This window comes from Pongo pygmaeus, chromosome 13, assembly GCF_028885625.2.
Source record: "Pongo pygmaeus isolate AG05252 chromosome 13, NHGRI_mPonPyg2-v2.0_pri, whole genome shotgun sequence".
Lineage (NCBI taxonomy): Eukaryota > Metazoa > Chordata > Mammalia > Primates > Hominidae > Pongo > Pongo pygmaeus.
The window spans coordinates 23,624,388-23,645,811 of record NC_072386.2 but is presented as its reverse complement, the minus strand read 5'-3'; the positions used below and the strand labels follow the sequence as shown (position 1 = coordinate 23,645,811).

Below are 21,424 nucleotides of genomic sequence, written 5' to 3'. Positions count from 1 at the left end.
ATAGTCGGTAAAATGTTATATGTTAGTTTACTGAGGTGAACAGAACCTTTTCCATGAGGTTCCATTTGGAAAGATACAAGACTTAGCTAAGATTCCAAGAAATCACCAAAGTAGGAAATGAAAAACCTCCATGAACGAAGTTGCATGAGTCTGCCTACCAGTGGATAAAGGATAGGATAAAAGAATAGCTGCAAAGGATAAAAGAATAGCTGCAAAGGATAAAAGAATAGCTGAGGCACTAAAGTAGAAGCTCCAAGTGAGAGGACTAAATCTAACAATTATTATAAGACAATTATTATAAAATCACAATAATAAAAGTGGTATAATATAGGGGCATTGATATATAAATAGATCCAAGGAAAAAAATACATGTGCATAAACACACAGCAATGGTACTGCAATAATCAAAGAATATATTTTTCAACAAATGGTGATGGGAAAATTGGGTATCTATATAAAGGAAAACAAGTGCAATTGGACACATCTCAATACATAGCCAAAATCAATCCCAGCTATATTAAAAGCATAATTGTAATAAAATCATAAGGCTTCTAGAATACTGTATAATATAAGAGCACATCTTCATGGCCTTAAAGCAGGGAAAGATTTCTTATTCCCTCAATCAGTAGGGAACAGATTGATAAAAATGGCTATATAAAAATTGATATTGAATTTATCAAAGTTAATTATATAAGAGTGACAAGATTGACTGTATAGTGACATATCATTAAATATCTATATATTTATACCAAATTAATATCCCTATCTATATTTATATATTCAAGAAAAGCTAGTATATATAATTTATTTTTTAAAAACCTAGAAACTAATTTTTCTACAGGTCAATGAGAAAAAGGTAACTGTCAATAGAAAAAGTGAGTGAAAACCATAAGCTCCTAGCAAAATCTCACTGGTCATTAAACATGTAAATGTTGCTAAATTTAATAATCAGGGAAATAGAAATTGAGTCCAATGAAATATATACCCACCAGAATCTCTGCGATGATAAAAATAGTAATCTATCAAGTGTTGGCAAGGCAAAGTGTCAACAAGAATTCTCTGAATCACTGGCTAGAGTGTATATTGGTAGATCTACGTTGGAAAACAATTTGGTATTATCTGGTAAAGTTCAAGATGTGTGTACCCACTATCCATCAATTCCACCCTTGAGAAAGGCTTTTCTAGAGAAACACTTCTATGAAAATCAGGACAAGGATATTCACTGTAATACATCTGTAATAGCAAAAATGTATAAAATATCCAAATGTAACTTAACAGAACAGTAAATAAATTATGGTTTATTATTATAAAGAAATTACACAGCAGTAAAAATTCATGAACTAAAACTAAACACACAAACATGACTGAATTTCACAAATTTGAAGAAAAATTACATTACAGAAGAAAGGTACAGTATTGTCTCGTTTGTATAAAGTTTGGAAGCATGTAAAACTAAACACTATTTTGTTTGCTTATGTACCTATGTGTTAAAATACAAAAGAGAAGCAAATAAATATAAAAGCAAACACCTCAGTAGAGTTACAGAACAGAAGCATGGGATCTGGGAAAAGAAATAAGAGCTTTCAAATATTCTGGTAATATTTTATTTCTTGTGCCAAGTTGTTTTTTTAAGTGATCATTTTGTTGGTATGTTATCAAGTTATTGTCTATATATTCAAAGACAATCTTTGTAATGTGGAGGAAACAACCTCACTGAACAATTAAATAAGTAAGGAGAAATCTATGGATAGATATAAATTAAACGGTTAACATTACTTACCTGAAATGAGGATGAAATGGAGGAAGAAAAAAGTAAAAAAATGAATAAATCACCAAATATGCACTATTTAAAATAAATAGTTACAGAGAGAAAAGCAAAAAAGGGAGGTTATCTAAAAGAAACACTAGTAAATGAACAAGCTAAAATACACCAAAAAGAGCTAAAAGGTGAAGTATTTTTGAAAGCAGTGGCTAGTTTCAGAATCATAAAAATAGCAATTACAATAGAGATCTATATTATACTAAAAGATAATTAGATAATTAATAGTCAGAAGAAATGTCCAGTCTTGAGTTAGAAACTGATGCTCAAATTAATGGCAAAGGACATTTTTGAAACAACTGTAAAACTTTGCATAAAAGCTAAATAGTAGATAAGATGAAAATGCATTAATGAGAAAGGATGATGATCATTAACTGAAAAAAAAGCTTATCAAACAGAATTTCCAGAATATTGTTTATAATAAAAAATAATGTGTCTATATATCTACACATTTATATATGGGGAGAGAAGGATCTAGAAAGACTCTCACTAATGTGTTAACAGTGATAATTGCTTTCTGGCAGTGGTATATTTTTATTTTGTTATTTTATTTTCTAACTTTCTAAAATATCAGTGCTTTGCTTATATTAGCAAAAATAGACATAAAATATTTTAAATGAATACAAAATAACCTAGTTATATTTACTGAGTTAGGAATAAAAGCTTTTTTTCCCGATACCATGAAGTGTTTTTGCTCAGAAACATGAAGCAGTAACATGATGATTATGAGGCTGTGGAGCAATCACGTCACAAGAAGGTGCAGACGGGGATGAAAAAGCTTTGCGACCTCAATGCGACCACAGGCACCAGGCTCCTCGGCTGTGCAGCTCTTTGTCTCCTGGCAGCAGGTGAGCTCTGAGCACAGAAGAAAAACCCTTGTCCCGGGCTGGCCAACCCCCAGATCCAAGCTTTGTTGTTGTTGTTAAGGTCTTTCCTGGACTCTGTCTACAGCATCTGTTTCTTTCTCTTACAGGCTGTTTTCATGCCAAAGTCACACAGACTCCAGGATATTTGGTAAAAGGAAAAGGAAGGAAAACAAAGATGTATTGTACCCCCGCAAAGGGACATACTTTTGTTTGTTGGTATCAACAGAATCAGAATAAAGAGTTTATGTTTTTGATTTCCTTTCAGAATGAACAAGTTCTTCAAGAAACGGAGATGCACAAGAAGCGATTCTCATCTCAATGCCCCAAGAACCCACCCTGCAGCCTGGCAATCCTGTCCTTGGAACCGGGAGACACCGCACTGTATCTCTGCGCCAGCAGTCCGTACACAGCACTGAAATGTCAGTTCCAGTTAGCACACAAACTTGTCACAGACCCAGCTCAGGAAGCAGGTGATGTATTAGGTTGGAAGGGAGTAACAGAAAATAACTGGAGCCAGCTTAAGCCACAGTGGAATTTAACACAAGGATAAACGGTGTTTAACAGAAGTCAAGAGGTGATGGACAGACAGTTCTGAAAAGGCACCACTAGGGCCAGGCTCTAGAATGACTATCTCTCCAGCTCTGATTTTTATTCAGTTTTGCTGCTGCATGCTTTTCTCTCCCTGTACACCATCCCTTTTTCTCCAGGCCTCGTGGTGAGAATGAGATGGTCACTAAAGATTACAAATTCAGTTGCCATCATTTCCCTACAGTGACAAATACCACCCCAGCGCTTTCTAAGCCTGAGTTCAAAATCCCAGGAGAAAAAAACAGATCGGTCATGATCCAGCCATGAACCTTCTCATAGAGCACTCAGCAGTAGGCATGTATGTATGTATTTAAAATCACATAAATGTTACTTTTCCACTCAGCTCAAGCAAGGGAAATGCTCTGTTTTTCAGTATGTACATTCGGTCTGTTGGTTCTATATGATAGAGAGTACTCATACCCGTTTCTTCGGAAATACATACCCAGATTTTGTCTGGTTTCCTGCCAGAATTGAAAATTATTGTACAAATACCTTCATAGACTTGTATGATTGCTTTATAGGATTATATACCCAGAGCAAGTTGTGATTGCTGAGACATGGAATTCTATGCATATTTCATCTATCTAAATACCACCACGGGTTCTTCAGGATCACCATATACATTTTATGCAATCCCACATAAAAGTGAATAGGGTGTTTTCCTACATCCTAATATCTCCTTTAATCCTTATCCAGTGATCTAGATTGTTCTCAGTCTAGCAATGTAAAGAGGTTCCAATCTCTCTCTCTCTCCATCCCCTCAGCCCCGCTCACCCAACACCAGAATATCATCAGTGTTTACCATAAAGATACAGGTGACAATTTTTTAAAAACTAAATAAAACCAATAATTTAAAGGAACTGAGAGATTACTTTATACTACTATAATAATAAGTGGCAACAATCTAGAAAGCTGAATAATGTTCTCTCCCTCCTTTTCTTTCCCTTGCATTTTTCTAACTACTAATGAATTTGAGCACTTCTTCATGTGATAGTGGTCCTGGATTTCTGTTCTCAAAATGGCCTATCCATATCCTCAGGCAAATTCTCTATTGAGAGTTCTGTATTTTCCTCAACAATTTGTAGGAAGTCCTAAGATATACAAGATATTAGTCTCCTTTTTGAAATTTTAGGCACTGGAAATACCACCACCCAATATGGCACCACCCCTGTCCCAGACTTCAAAGAATCAGTAGATATGGGAGGAATCAGGTGGTCTCTTACCTTAGCAGGTGCATGCATGTTATCTCCATTATGTGAATGAGACTTCTATCTTTCACTTCCACTCTGATGAGTGCTCAACATGCTGTCTCTTCCATTATTACTCATGTCTTTAAGCAGCATAGAAAAGTTACCAGCCATGGCTGTCCCCAAACTACTGTCACCCATCGACAACCCTTTCCATCCAGAACTGCTGAAAAAATGCTTCACTCCATTTAGCTGTGCTTTTTTACAATCTGGGGTAAATTTGATTCAAATTAATTTTCATTGCTCTAAGTAGATTATGCTGTCTGGTTACAGCAAAGGACAGAAAAACTTCACACATCTTTTTGGAAGACTTAATACTTGCCCACACATTATCTCTTTTAGGGCCAAATTCCATCCACTGCAAACACCAGTCTCCTTGAGCTCTTGATATGACAGCTGATCCATTTTGATTCCACAAATGCTTGCAAAGCAACTCCCATTCACTGAGACATATAGGCATTGAGAAACTTTCAGCTACACTACATTGAATTTTGGTTTCTTGGGAAAGGGAGAAGAGTAAAAAGAACCATAAAAATGTATTTCAAATAATGTGTATAAGGATGACAAAATATAGATTACTTTCATGAAAAACATTAGAACATTATATTCTCTTTGGGAGTGATTTATCACTGGATAAATTAAAACAAATTCCTGAGGAAGTCTGGGAAAAAATAAATTTAGGAAAACAAATTTTAAATGACATCCTGAAAACCATCAGGGTTTACCATAAAGATAACAATCTAAAAAAATCCAGTGAACAATTTAATAATGAATGACAAAATATGAATACAGAAAATTCATATGAATATGGAATGAAATATTAGTAAAAATGTGTTTGAGAACACTTACAAATGAATTTTGTTGTCCAATTTGATTAAGAGTCTAGTCAAAGTGTTACTCTTTTAAACTACTTATAATGGTGTCAGTTTGACAATATGGAACAAAAACCTTTAAAATGCTTATTTTTGGGATTTGGCTTTAAATCAAAAGAGATAGTTATTACTGTACTTGTCCTATTGCCTTAAGCCACTATAAAACTTGAAAAAATTATCAGACAACTATTTTCAGACATCAGACAACAGGCAGTATGGGGTCGCCATCACTGAGAAAGAGGAAAACTAGAAGGGGAATTTCACTATTGTCCTAAGACTCTGCCTTGGTATAATTTCTGGGCCGCAGCTCCAGGATATGAAGCCCAAGCAGGGGGCAGTGGTGTCTCCAGCATAGGGAGGCAGAGATTGAGTTCAGAGCTGTGGACATGGCTGATAGTGATAGGGATAAGCTACTGCAGAGAAGGAAGCTATGCAGAATAAGACCTCCAAATATTGTATGAAGTCCCCTTAAGTCTTTGGTCAAAAACTTAGCAGCAAATGCATAGGAAAAGCCTCCATAAGACCTAGCAGAGAGCAGTTGCTGGGTAGCTGTGAGAGGAATGGAGATTCTGACAGTCATACTGGCAAGGGAGACAGGAATCCTGACCGGGCAGAGCTAAGAGGCCTTGCTGAAACCCCTGGGAATGCAGCTGGCACCACATAGGGGTCACATCTCAAGGGAAGGACTACCAAAGTCCTAGAGTAAACCACTCCAGAACTGCCCTAACAAAGCTCAGCAAGTCTCAAAAGGATCTCACTGATCTGCCAGTTAAGTTTGCTGCCTTTTGAAGAAAAATATCTCAGCACTCTCTAAATAAAGGCAAATATATATATAAAATATACATATATATATAATCTGTAGATATATATGTCTGTAGAGAGAGATGTATCTCTAGAGTGTCAACAATGTAGCATCTACAATTTTGATCTTGAAATGAAAAAAATATTAAACATGGGAAGAACTAGGAAATGTTACACATGGGGAAAAAAACAATAAAAACCAACCCTGAAATAACAAAAATGTTGGAAATTTCTGATGAGATTTTTTAAGCAGCTATTATAGAAATATGTTCAAGAATTTGGAGGAAAGTATGGTCATGATTTAATCAACTGATGAAATTGATTAATCCATAAAAATCAAGACAAAACGGGGAAAGACACAAATTACAATACCAATGATGAAGGAAAGCATATGTCTGTAGATACAAAAGACATTAAAATAGTGACAGAATATTATAAGTATATGCAATACATTCTTCAACTTAGATGAAATGAAATTATTTGAATAACACCATTTACCAAAATGATTCAAAATGAAATAAGAAATGTAAAGAACTTCAAATGAAGGAAGTTAAATTTTTTTTTATCAAAAACCTTCTCTCAAAGAAACTCCAGACCTGAATTATTTCTTCATGAATTCTATTAAAAAAATTAAGGAAAAAAGACTATCCTTCTTAAATAAACTTTTTCAGAAAATAGAAGAGGAAGAAACACTTCACAACACTTTTATAAACCCAGCAGAACCCTAATGTCAAAATCTGTCAAACGCATTACAGAACAGTATCTTTTATGGCTGCAAATGAAAGAAAACTTTTCACAATATATGAACAGATTAAATCCAAATATGTCTCAACAAAATACTGACAAACTGAATCCAGCAGCACATCAAAAAGCTTATCCTGGGATGCAAGGCTGGTTCAACATATGCAAATCAATAAACATAAGTCATCACATTAACAGATCTAAAGACAAAAACCACATGATTATCTCAATAGATGCAGAGAAGGCCTTCAATAAAATTCAACATCATGTTAAAATCTCTCAATAAACTAGGTATTGAGGAACATACCTCAAAATAATAAGAGCTATTTATGACAAACCCACAGCCAATATCATACTGAATGGGCAAAAGCTAGAAGCATTCCCCTTGAAAACAAGCACAAGACAAGGATGCTCTCTCTCATCACTCCTATTCAACATAGTATTGGAAGTTCTGGCCAGGGCAATCAGACAAGAGAAAGAAATAAATGGTATTCAAATAAGAAGGGAGACAGTCAGATTGTCTTTGTTTGCAGATGACATAATCCTATATCTAGAAAACCCCACTGTCTCAGCTCAAAAGCTTCTTAAACTGATAAGCAACTTCAGCAAAGTCTCAGGATACAAAATCAAAGTGCAGAAGTCACAAGCATTTCTGTACATCAACAACAGGCAAGCGGACAGCAAAATCGTAAATGAACTCCCATTCATAATTGCTACAAAGAGAATAAAATACCTAGAAATACAGCTAACAAGGAAAGTGAAGGACTTCTTCAAGAATAACTACAAACCACTGACTGCTCAAGGAAACCAGAGAGGACCCAAACAAATGGAAAAATATTTCATCCTTATGGATAGGAAGAATCAATACCATGAAAACAGCCATACTGCACATAGTAATTTATAGAGTCAATGCTATTCCCATTAAACCACCATTGACGTTCTTCACAGAATTAGGAAAAACTATTTTAAAATTCATATAGAACCAAAAGAGAGCTCAAATAGCCAAGACAATCATAAGCAAAAAGAACAAACCTGGAGGCATCATGCTACCAGACTTCAAACTATACTATAAGGCTACAATAACCAAAACAGCATAGTACTGGTACAAAAACAGACACATAGACCAATGGAACAGAGCAGAGAACTCAGAAATGGATCACACATCTACACCATCTGATCTTCGAAAAACCTGACAAAAAAAGCAATGGGGAAAGGATTCCCTATTTAATAAAAGGTGCAGGGAGAACTGGCTAACCATTTGCAGAAAATCGAAACTAGACTTCTTCCTCACACTTTATACAAAAACTAAATCAAGATATATTAAGGACTTACATGTAAAAGCCAAAACTATAAAAAGCCTAGAATAAAATCTAGGCAATATCATTCAGGATATAGGCACAGGCATAGAGTTCATGATGAAATCGTCAAAAGCAATTACAACAAAAGCAAAAACTGACAAATGGGATCTAAAGAGCTTCTGCACAGCAAAAGAAATTATCATCATAGTGAACAGGAAACCCACAGAGTGGGAGAAAATTTTGTAGTCTATCCATCCAACAAAGGTCTAATATCCAGAATCTACAAGACATTCAAACAAATTTACAAGTAAAAAAAAAACCCTATTAAAATGTGGGCAAAGGACATGAACAGACACTTCTCAAAAGAAGACATTCATGCGGCCAACAAACATACCAAAAAAAAAAAAAAATCTCAACACCGCTGATCATTAGAGAAATGCAAGTCAAAACCACAATGAGATACCATCTCATACCAGTCAGAAAAGCCATTATGAAAATGCTGGCAAGGTTGTGGAGAAACAGGAATGCTTTTCCACTGTTGGTTAGAACCTAAATTAGTTCAACCATTGTGGAAGACAATGTGGTGCTTCCTCAAAGATCTGGAATGAAAAATACTATTTGACCCAGCAATCCCATTACTGGGTATATACCCAAAGCATTATAAATCATTCTATTACAAAGAAACATGCATGCATATGTTCATTGCAGCACTATTCATAATAGCAAAGACACAGAATCAACCCAAATGCCCATCAATGATAGACTGGATAAAGAAAATGTGGTATATATACACCATGGAATACTATGCAGCCATAAAAAGGAATGAGATCATGTCCTCTGCAGGGACATGGATGAAGCTGGAAGCCATTATCCTCAGAAAATCAACCCAGGAACAGAAAACCAAACGTTGCATATTCTCACTTATAAGTGGGAGCTAAACAATGAGAACACATGGACACAGGGAGGGGAACAACACACAGTGGAGTCTGTTGGGGGATGGAGTGGGGGGAGGGAGGGCATTAGGAAAAATAGGTAATGCATGCTGGACTTAATATCTAGGTGATGGGTTGATAGGTGTAGCAAACCACCATGGCACACATTTACCTGTGTTACAAACCTGCACATCCTGCACATGTACTCCAGAACTAAAAAAAAAAAGTAGAGTTGCTATAAAGTACATCTATGGGGGGGGGGGCGAGAACTAGATAATTCACTCAAATTTTGATTAGCAAAATCTTCCAAAAATTAATTTTCTTCAAAAAATAGAAAATATATGTTTGGATCAAAAATAAATAAGTAATAAATCCAAATATGTATGAATATATCTATATATTTGTGTGCATATACATATGTGTATATGTGAACAATTCTACAACATGACTAAGTGAGTTTATTGCGGGAGAAACAGTGGTTTAGCATTCCAAAATCAATATACTTCACCATATCAGCAGAATAATGAGGAATAATCACTTGACCATCTCAACAGATGCAGAGAAACCTTTGACAAAATCAGTACTAAATCAAAAGAAACACTATCAGTAAACTGGTAAGACAGTTATCTCAATCTGATTAAAGGTATAAATGAAAAATTTACAAATAACATCTGATTGAATAGTGTGTTGAGCACTTTCCTCCTATAATGTAATAAGACACAAGCCATGAAGTTTACTCATTACTTTTTACTTTAATTATAGATGAGGTCTCACTATATTCCCCAGGTGGGACTTGAATTCTTGGGCTTAATAAATCTTTGTGCTAAGATGTTCACTATTTTTATTCAATATTATATTGGAGATCTTAACCAGTGTGATAAAGCAACAAAAATAAAAGTTTTAAACATTGAAAAGGAAGAAGTAAAAGTACAATTATTTGCAGATTACATGATTGTTTACATAGAAAATCGTAAGAAATCAAGGAACAACAACTAGAAATAATTAGTGAATTTACCAATATCACAGGATACATCAATATTTTAAAAATCAAATTTTTTTTACCAGTTGCAAACAATTGAAACACAAACTTCAGAAAAAATACCATTTACAATAGTACCAATAACAAATTACTTAAGAAAAATTTAGCAATAGATGTTCAATTAAAAACAACAAAACTCCACAAAGAGAAACTAAAGAAAATATTTTTAAATGGAGAGATATATCATGCTTATGGATTGGAAGTTTCAATGCATTAAGATGGTAATTCTCAGCAAGTATGTTGGAAAACCTGGATAATCATATGGAAAAAATGATCCTTCACTGCCACCTACCACCATAAATGAAAATTAAATTGAGATGTTTCATAGATGTAATTATAAAAGCTGAAACCACAAATGTTCTAGAAGAAAATATAGAAAAACATCTTTGTGAGTTGAGAGTAGGCAAAATTCTCTTAGGACACCAAAAACTCTAAGCAGTAGTAAAGAAATAAAATTACTTATCCTTTGGCAGCCTTTTATGCCAGAGGATGTGTGTTATACAGATCAATAACTCACACATGGAATGAGGGGTTCAACAGTCCTTAGAATCACATACATACGCACAGCACACAGATGGACATGGTCTGTGGGTAAGACGAAGAAGTCTGTGTTCTGCCTATGGTAGAGCATAGGTCAGAGCAAAAGTAGATTATAAATACGATTTGAGAGGTGCATGAGCCAGCCCAGAGTAGAGAATATATCGGCCTGTGCCGTTAAGAACCCTCTCATTTGACCAGAAAGTGGGATGTCTTTTTCAATTTCCTTCCCATGCAAATGTGTGTCCCCTCCATTCATTGCTCTGATAATGCTCACTCACTCCTCCTCGGGCATAGATTCTGCTCCCAGAATGATTTCTGCTTCTCCTTTCCTTGCTCTGCCCCTACAGACTTCTGTCAGAAATGCCCAGGAAAACGGTCTCTCAACCACTAGATATGAGTCCTCTCTTCTCTCAGCTAATGTGATCACCACGAATAGTTCATATTCAGCTCCCAAATATTCCACTCAGATTACTGCCCACAGCAGGGGACAGCAAAACAGCATGTTTACTTTAAGAAATGCAAATAAGGGCAATGATTTTTTTTTTTTTTTTTTACAATGAAGACAAACCCAAAATAAAAGTTCTTATGATCATTGTCTTGTTTATATTCATCAGACCCCTGGCTAAGCCATTTACTGGAACAAATCCACATTTTTATTCATATTGCTAACAGAGAACTCTAACCAGAAAAAGGGAGGGGACACTGGAATATGTCATCTGGAGTGTAGACAATGGCTGTAAAATGTGGTTGGGGGCGGGGCGCGGTGGCTCAAGCCTGTAATCCCAGCACTTTGGGAGGCCGACGCAGGCGGATCACGAGGTCAGGAAATCGAGACCATCCTGGCTAACACGGTGAAACCCCGTCTCTACTAAAAATACAAAAAAATTTAGCTGGGCGTGGTGGCGGGCACCTGTAGTCCCAGCTACTCGGGAGGCTGAGGCAGGAGAATGTTGTGAAACCAGGAGGCGGAGCTTGCAGTGAGCCGAGATTGCACCACTACACTGCATCCTGGGTGACAGAGCGAGACTCCGTCTCAAAAAAAATAAAATAAAATAAATAAAAAATAAAAAAAAGATTGCTTGAGTACTCCTAAATAAAGCAACAACTATTCAGAATTACACAGAAGAGGCAGAAGTGGTGAAGGAGGTGGCAGATGAACAAAAGAGGCCATGAGGAGTTGGTAATTGCCAAAGATGACTCATGTGAGGACACAAAGGCTCATTATTTTATCAAGCCTACTTTGTATATGTTTGAAATTTTTAGAATTAAAAGTAAAAATATCTAAAAATAAGACTTTACCAATCTGACATGCAGCAGGAATGATTAGGGTAGGATGCCATGGTACCCATGCATGAGGGAGAGCCAGTGATATGGACAGGAGACAGAAGTACTGGGTAGAAAGGGTGGTTTCCCAGCAAAGGACCCACCCTCAAGCCTGGAGACCTGCAGCTGTAAATGGGGACAGGCATTCCTGTTTTCATCCCCAAAAAGTTGTCTTTTGACCCACCATGCCCCCTTTCTTGTACCCAGGTAAACCCCAAACCCCAGGCTTCAGAGGCAGACAAGCAGGCTAGGAGACAAGCAGAGGGAGGGTGAAACGACATGGCAGAGAAAAAGAGGAGGAACGTCTGAACCCCGAGAGGAGCTCAGCTGGGGGTGGTCAGAGAAGAGTTCAGTCCCTGGATGGCCAAACTCCAAGGGGAAGATCTTCTTCTCACCCCATCCCCCCTTCCAGCTCCCCATCCAACCCACTGAGAGCCACTGCCACCACTCAATAAAACCCCACATTCATCCTTCAAGCCCGTGTGTGACCCAATTCTTCCAGGACGCTGGGCAAGCTCAGGATACAGAAAGCTGTCACACTGGCCCTCCGTCTTTGCAGAAAGGCAGAGGGTCCACTGAGCTGGTTAACACTCAAGCCATGCGCAGATGGCAGAACTATCTGCACACTTGGGCTCCTGCATCTGTCCATCTGCGTGCTCCCTTTCCCCTCAGGGGTTTGAGCCCCTGCAGCAAAGAAAGAGGTGAGCAACACTCCTGTCGCACGTCCTTCCAGGGGGGTCAGGGAACTCTCCTTTTTCACCAGGACAAGCACAGATCTGAAGCAGCAAAGAGCCAGTTGTTTATTACATTGGACAATGTTTCACACTATCACTATAACTGTTCTGTACTTGCAATCTGTTGTGTTAAATATTAAACTCTTTCCTCCTAAAGTCAGGAATAATTTATTTAGAATAAAATGAATTATTTAATGAACCACTGTATTTTCAGCTAATTCAAAATAGGAATGAAGGTGTTAAGCGCTTCTTTGAAGCACATACCCACATTAAACTAACACCTTTCTACAATAAACCAATATTTTTAATAAAGCTCTGTGCCCAGAAAACACTGACCAGAAAAGCGGGAGCCACTAAAAAATAGGAGCAATTTGAAACAAAGTTAGGAACCCCGTCATTCTTAAAACAAAAAAGTCTCAAACTTTACAGAGAATATATTCAAATTGCATAGTTTACCAAGAACTGACTTAGAATAAATGATTAAGCGCAGAAAAAAAAGGAGAACAGTTATATTGTCCTATCATTCAAGGGAGACTAGACTCCCTTTATTCAAAATTCAACTTGGTTTTGAATTTTCTCCAGCCTACTTTATCAGGAGGATGATGTCTCCTTGAACAACTGAAATAGATATGCCCTGAGAAAGGGGAGAGATACAACTCTCTGGTGGTTGTCAGTAAAGCACCAGAAAGAGAAGAGAAGCAAGTAGAAGAATTTCAGCATCTGCTAAGAACACATAATACATAAGCCAACATGGCATCTTTAAGACCCAGTACCTTGGGAGGGACAATGACATCACTTCCTGAATCCTCCTAGTTTTCTATTTCCGTGCCCTGCTTCCCTCAACATCCAGAGCTGGAAACACCTCCATCATTCCTCTTCATGCCATGGCCTCCCTGCTTCTCTTCTGTGTGGCCTTTTGTCTCCTGGGAACAGGCGAGTTTGGAAAACAGATGGGGAAATCACTGCCTTAAATTTTCCAGGTTCTGGATTAAGCCTATCCATAGAGATTGCAGCTTGAAGACATTTACCAGTCTCTGTCTTCAGTTTTTGTCTTATTTCCCCACAGGGTCCATGGATGCTGATGTTACCCAGACCCCAAGGAATAGGATCACAAAGACAGGAAAGAGGATTATGCTGGAATGTTCTCAGACTAAGGGTCATGATGGAATGTACTGGTATCGACAAGACCAAGGACTGGGGCTACAGTTGATCTGTTGCTCCTTTGATGTCAAAAGATATCAACAAAGGAGAGATCTCCGATGGATACAGTGTCTCTCGACAGGAACAGGCTAAACTCTCCCTGTCACTAGAGCCTGCCACCCCCAACCAGACAGCTTCTAGGTTACTTCAGTGCCACCAGTGATTTGCACAGTGCTTCTTGGCCACCTGCTCTCTACACAGAAAGACAGACACATGAGTGAGTTGTTTGCTCTGAAGGGTACCTGGATGTGGTTTGTGGGATGTGGGGTGTTTAGAGCTTTCAGTGGTCTTAGGTAGTGTGAGCTAAGGGCCACTTTGGATCAATGTCCCCAAGCCATGTGATGAATCTGAAACCACAGAACCAATCTCCCCTATTTTATTTTTCCTAGGGAGCTAGCCCAATGGTGATCTTTCAGGAGAATGAACTTGAGCATTTGACAGAAGCTCATGATTTTCAACAAGAGCATTTCTTATAAGCTCAATACAACGTAGTTTTTATAGTCCCTTTGCCATTATCTCCACCCGCTTTGCAATATCCCACACTTTGTTCTGTTCCCACAGACAACTCTTTTATCCTGTCTAACCTTTCTCTGCCCCAGTTCTTCCAAGCTCAGCTCCACCATTTAGCTCTATATTTGATTGCCTTTCTACTAAAAACAAAATAACTAGCTTGTTTTCTAAAACTTCACTGTAAGTAAATTTAATTATCATTCAATCTGACTCAGAAGTTAAAGTTCAAGTATCAGAGACTGTGATTTACAAAAGTAATTTTTCATCTACTACCCCACACTTTGATCTCTGCTGAGAATCATTTTAACCTGCAGATGCAGACAGACTTGCAATATTATCTGGATGTACTGAATTTCAAAAAATAAAATTCCCTGTCCCCAGTATGGGGTCAAAGCTAGGAGCTTGGAGGTGCCCATTTTCTTTCCAGGCACTGGAATAATTCCCTGGTTCCCCTGCCGTGGGAGTTCTTTTAGGAGCCAGGGAGGCCCAGGCACATTGATCAAGGACTGCCAGAGCTTGATGTAAAAGTCTTCCTGAGAGACAAGTTGATGTCGTCCTCCTGGGTTTTGTCTTCTTGTCACATAAGCCTCAATTATTTCCACAAAAGAATCCATGGGACTTGGTGACTGTTCAGAAAGAAAGAATCCAACTTGTTCCCTTTTCTACCTGTTCTCATGTGAAAAGAATGTTACGCTTAGGGATTCTTTCTCATCTGCTCTCTATTTAAAAAGCAGGTTTCTCCAGAGTTTTGTTTCCTGCTTTCTATGCACACCTTGTCAAGTCTTATCAGCAATAATTCTTTCCTCATAAGCTATTAACTGTCCCAATTAATTGTCTCCTGGACATTTCTGATAGATTTCCTCATGATTTTTCCTTCTGCCCTCCTTTTCCCTCAGTATACATATTTTTCCTCCACCTTCCCATTCATTGTCATGACAACTTCTTTCACAGGTTCCTGCCTGGCGAATTCAACTATCTACTAGACACTTCCAGCTGGATGCTCCATAGGCGATTCAAACTCAGTTTACCCCTGAAATGAACTGTCTCTCCATCCTTGCACTTGCCCATTTTGGCCACACACTGTATTTCTATCTCAGTGATTGGAACAGCCATTCTCGGTTCCTCATTTTTGCTATGCTTCATATTAAATCAGTTTCTAAATCTATTACTTCTATATCCCACATTGTCATGGTTTGTGTTCTCCAAAAGCAGATTTTGAGAGGGAAATTAGTGTGCGAGAAGGTTTGTGGAAACTGCCCTTGCAGTCCACGTGGGCAGAGGGAAATCGGGCAGAGGGAGAAGTTGGGCTGTGCTGTATCCTCAACAAAGTCCTTCACTGACCCCACAGGGGGCTCTGAGTCTGGATGGTCCTTTAGCACCATCCCAAGGTGAGATGGCAGGTCTTATTCCCACTTTCCTTGTAACCATGTCATTATATGTGAGTTGCTCTGAGAAGCACTCATGAATTTAATGGTGAGGAAGTGTCTCTTTAGAACAAGGCCATTCACAGAGAGATGTCAGCATCACAGTTTCTGATACACACATATTTGTCTGATTCAGCTACCCCTCTCCCTCCTCATTGCTTCTACCTCAGTGCAGACCCTCATCATCCATTGCCTAGAAATAAATGCAATGCCCTCTCCCTGGTTTACTAGCTTCTTACCCCTTTCCCTTACCCTATTTCTCACATTGCCACCAGCATGACCCTGTACGATGTTCCTCACACAACACACAAAGCCCTTCAGAAATGGTTCTCAAACGAAACATCTGGCCAAATTGCCCGAATTCACTCCAGCACATTAGACTGTAGTTCAACTGAACTTTTTATATTTCCCTGAATATACCACGCTGAATTGCACAGGTGTACCTTTGCCAAAGCTCTTTCCTTCATTTGAAATGAGCTTCTTTATTCCCTTTTTGTCAAAGCTAATTTTTTAATTTCAACTTTTATTACAGATTAAAGGGCACATGTTGTGCAGGTTTGTTACATGGGTAAATTGTGTGAAGCTGAGACTTCAGGTTCCAACGATCCCATCACCTAGGCCATAAGCATAGAAACCAACAGGTGGTTGTTCAGCCCATGCCCTGCTCCCTCCTTCCCCTGTCTAGTGAACCCCAGTGTCTATGGTTTCTATCTTTACAATCATGTGTATTCCGTGTTTAGCTCCCACTTAAAAGTAAGAACATATAGTATTTGATTTTCTGTTCTTGCATTAATTGCTTAAGATAATGTCCTCCAGCTCCATCCATGTTGTGTAAAGGGAATGATTTTTTTTTTATGGCTGCGTGGTATTCCATGGTGTATATGTACCACATTTTCTTTATCCAATTCACTGTTGATGGGTGCTTAGGTTGATTCAATGTCCTTGCTATTGTGAATAGTGCTGCAATGAACATAATGGGTACGTGTGTCTTTATGATAGAATAAATTATTTCCCTTTGGGTATATACCTGGTAGTGGGATTGCTGAGTCAAATGGTAGCTCCATTTTAAGTTCTCTGAGAAATCTCCAACTGCTTTACACAGTAACCGAACTGGTTTGCATTCCCACCAACAGTGTATAAGTGTTCCCTTTCCTCTGCAGCCTCACCAACATCTATTGTTTGAAATAAATCTTGAGTGCCTGGCTAATCCTCACATATACTTTAATTCTCAGGTCAAAGATTATCTATAACAGTTTTTACAACTTCTGTAGACAAAGACTCAGCTTTTCTCTTGTGTGTGATAGTTTATGCATTTCAAACTTATCATAGTTGTTATGTTCCTTCATATTTCTTTTCTTTAGCTTTTATTTTAGGTTCATGGGGACATGTACAGGTTTGTTAAACAGTTATGTGCAAACTGTGATGATGACTGCATTCTTTTTATGGCTGCATAGTATTCCATGATGTATATGTACTATATTTTCTTCATCCAGCTTACTGTTCTGGCCTTTTAGGTTGATTCCATGTCTTTGCTATTGTGAATAGTGCTGCAATGAACATCTGTGTGCATGTGTCTTTATGACAGAATGATTTCTATTCTTTTGGGTATATACACAATAATGGGATTGCTGGGTCAAATGGAAGTTCTGTTTTAAGTTCTTTGAGGAATCACCATACTGCTTTCCATGATGGCTGAACTAATTTACACTCTCACCAGCAGCATAGAAGCAATCTCTCTTCTCAGCAGCCTCGTAAGGATCTGTTATTTTTCGACTTTTGATAATAACCATTCTGACTGGTGTGAGATGGTATCTCATTGTAGTTTTGATTTGAATTTCTCTAATGATTAGTGATGTTGAGCATTTTTTCATATGCGTGTTGATCACATGTACACCTTTGGTTGAAAAGTGTCTGTTAATGCCCTTTGCCCACTTTTTAATGGAGTTATCTGTTTTCTGCTTGTAAGTTTAAGTTCCTTATAGATTCTGGATATTAGACCTTCGATGCATACACAGTCTGCAAATATTTTCTCCCATTCTGTAGATCGTCTATTTACTCTGTTGATAGTTTTGTTTGCTGTGCAGAAGCTCTTTAATTCGGTCTCATTTGTCAATTTTTGGTTTTGTTGAAATTGCGTTTGGTATCTTCATCATGAAATCTTTGCGAAGTCATATGACTAGGATGGTATAATATTTCCTAAGTCATCTTCCAGGGGACTTATAGCTTTAGGTTTATATTTAAGTCTTTAATCCATCTTGAGTTGATTTTTGTATATGATATAAGGAAGGGATCTAGTTCAATCTTTTGCATATGGCAAGCCAGTTATCCCCAGCACCATGTGTTGAATAAAGAGTTCTTTCTCCATTGCTTCTTCTTGTCAGCTTTGTCAAAGACCAGATGGCTGTAGGTATGTGGCATTATTTCCTGGCTCTGTATTCTGTTCCATTGGTCTATATCTGTTTTTGTACAGTACCATGCTGTTTTAGTTACTGTACCCTTGCAGTATAGGTTAAAGTTGGGTAACATGATGCCTCTAGCTTTGTTCCTTTTGCTTAGAATTGCCTTGACTATTCGGGCTCTTTTTTTCTTCCATATGAATTTTAAAATATTGTTTTTTCTAATTCTGTGAAAAACATCGTTAGTAGTTTGATAGGAATATTAGGTTAATGCAAATGTATTTGCAGTTTTTGCATTGTTGAAATTTGCCATTTGGTATTGAAATACATTCTTAAGTAAATGTGGTTATGTTATACGTCATTTTAATGCACATTTTCACTTTATGTTTTTTGCTAATTACTTATTACTTGCTACTTATTTGGTATTTATTTTAGACTATCCACATGGTGTTAGACAAAAAGCAGATTCAAGCGATTTTCTTATTTGAGTTCAAAATGGGTCGTAAAGTGGCAGAGACAACTCGCAACATCAGCAACGCATCTGGCCCAGGAACTGCTAATGAACATACAGTGCAGTGTTGGTTCCAGAAGTTTTGCAAAGGAGACAAGAGCCCTGAAGATGAGGAGCATTGTGGTGGGCCATCAGAAGTTGACAATCACCAGTTGAGAGTAATCATCGAAACTGATCCTCTTACAACTAGGCGAGAAGTTGTCAAAGAACTCAAGGTTGACCATTCTACAGTTATTCAGCATTTGAAACAAATTGGTAAGGTGAAAAAGCTTGATAAGTGGGTGCCTCATGAAGTGAGCAAAACTTTTTTTAAATTGTCATTTTAAAGTGTCATCTCTTTCTACGCAATGAACCGCTTCTTGATCAGATTGTGACATGCAATGAAAAGTGGATTTTATATGACAACTGCCAACAACCATCTCAATGGTTGGACCGAGAAGCTCCAAAGCACCTCCCAAAGCCAAACTTGCACAAAAAAAAAGGTCATGGTCACTCTTTGATGGTCTGCTGCCAGTCTGATCCACCATAGCTTTCTGAATCCCAGCAAAACCATCACACCTGAGAAGTATCCTCAGCAAATTGATGAGATGCACCAAAAATTGCAATGTCTGCACCTGGCATTGGTCAACAGAAAGGGCCCAATTCTTGTCCACAACAACACCTCACCGCAGGTTGCACAACCAATGCTTCAAAAGTTGAATAAATTGGGTACAAACTTTTGCCTCATCTACCATATTCACCTGACCCCTCACCAACCAACTACCACTTCTTCAAGCATCTTGTCAACTTTTTGCAGGGAAAATGCATCCACAGCCAGCAAGATGCAGAAAATGCTTTCCAAGAGTTCGTTGAATTCTAAAGCATAGATTTTTATGCTACAGGAATAAACAAACTTATTTCTCATTGGCAAAAAAAATATGTTGATTGTAATGGTTCCTATTTTGATTAATAAAGATGTGCTTGAGCCTAGTTATAACGATTTAAAATTCACCAAAACTGCAATTACTTTTGCACCAACCTAATACCATCGAATCTATATTGCTTTGGGCAGTATGGCCATTTTAATGATATTGATTCTTCCTATCCATGTGCATAGAATGTTTTTCCATTTGTTCGTGTCATCTCTGATTTCTTTGAGCAGTGTTTCGTAATTCTTGTTGTAGAGATCTTTCACTTCTCTGGTTAGCTGTAGTCGTAGATATTTGTTGTGTGTGGCAATTATGAATGGAATTATGTTCCTGACTTGGCTCTTAGCTTGTATGTTTTTAGTGTATTGGAATGCCAATTTCTTAATGTTGATTTTGTATTTTAAAACTGCTGAAGTTGTTTATCAGATCAAGCAGCTTTAGGGCAGAGACTATGGGGTTTTCTAGATATAGAACCATGTCATCTGCAAATAGGGATAGTTTGACTTCCTCTCTTCCTATATGGATGTCTATTTCTTCCTTCTGCCTGATTGCCCTGACCAGGACTCTCAGTACTATGTTGAATAGGAGTGGTGAAAGAGGGTATCTTTGTCTTGTGCTGGTTTTCTTTTTATACTGGCTCTTCACAAGGCTATATATTCTTTAGTTAAGAGTAGACATCTCGATGGACCAGTGACTATCACCCTATTAACCAGTCACAGGAGCACTGCCATGCATTTGGTATTTTAACTTTCAGGTATGCTATCACATCACAGAAGGCCTGGTCCCCTCCCCATCACCTGCAGCCAGACCTGTCTTTGATTCCTACCAATCACCTATATTAGTTGTGCCTAAATTCAATACTCCAACTGGGCATAACCACCCTAAGATGCTAATTAATTCATACTTGAAGGACATAACAGTAATTAATAGACAAACACACACAACCGCTCCCCTTATTGGACTTTTAAAATAAAAATCGGCAACCCCCCCCCCCATCTCTGACTTCATCAACCCAGGAAAAAAGACACCTTGCCAAACTCCAAAAACAAGTAAGCCTTCATTCAACTCTGCCAGAGCCCAAAATATTTGTATTTTAGCTTTGGGTATCCCCAACAGCTACCCCTCAACTAATGCAAATTTTTAAAAGAAACTAAGCCCCCACCAATCTAATTCTACTTTTACAACAATTATATCTAATATGCACGCCCGTCCGTTACTAAGCCCATACCCTAAATTTACACACCCCAAAAGGCATCACCTGTTACTTTGTACTACACCAACCACTCGCCAGTACTAACATCTACTCCACCAACTCCTGCTAACTGAACTTTAAATCCCTGAACCCTACAACTGTGAATATTGCCTGTATCTTCTTCTATACTCCAATTTTGCACTTAACATATATACACAGTTAATGTAGCTTAATTATTTAAAGCAAGACACTGAAAATGTCTAGATGGGCTTATACAGCCCCATAAACAGACAGGTTTGGTCCTGGCCTTTCTATTAACTCTTAGTAAGATTACACATGCAAGCATCCCCATCCCAGTGAAAGTACCCTCTAAATCACCTTGATCAAAAGAAGTAAGTATCAAGCATGCACAACTGCAGCTCAAAACACTTTGCCCAGCCACACCCCCACGGGAAACAGCAGTGATAGATCTTTAGCAATAAA

At 37.9% G+C, this 21,424-nt stretch overlaps 2 pseudogenes; both read left to right on the top strand.

The window, feature by feature from the left end:
• The first annotated feature begins 13,651 nt into the window (after nt 1-13,651).
• On the top strand, nt 13,652-14,221 carry LOC129044471 (T cell receptor beta variable 24-1-like; annotated as a pseudogene).
• Nucleotides 14,222-15,698: 1,477 nt separating this feature from the next.
• LOC129044470 (histone-lysine N-methyltransferase SETMAR-like) lies at nt 15,699-19,790 on the top strand (annotated as a pseudogene).
• Nucleotides 19,791-21,424: the final 1,634 nt, after the last annotated feature.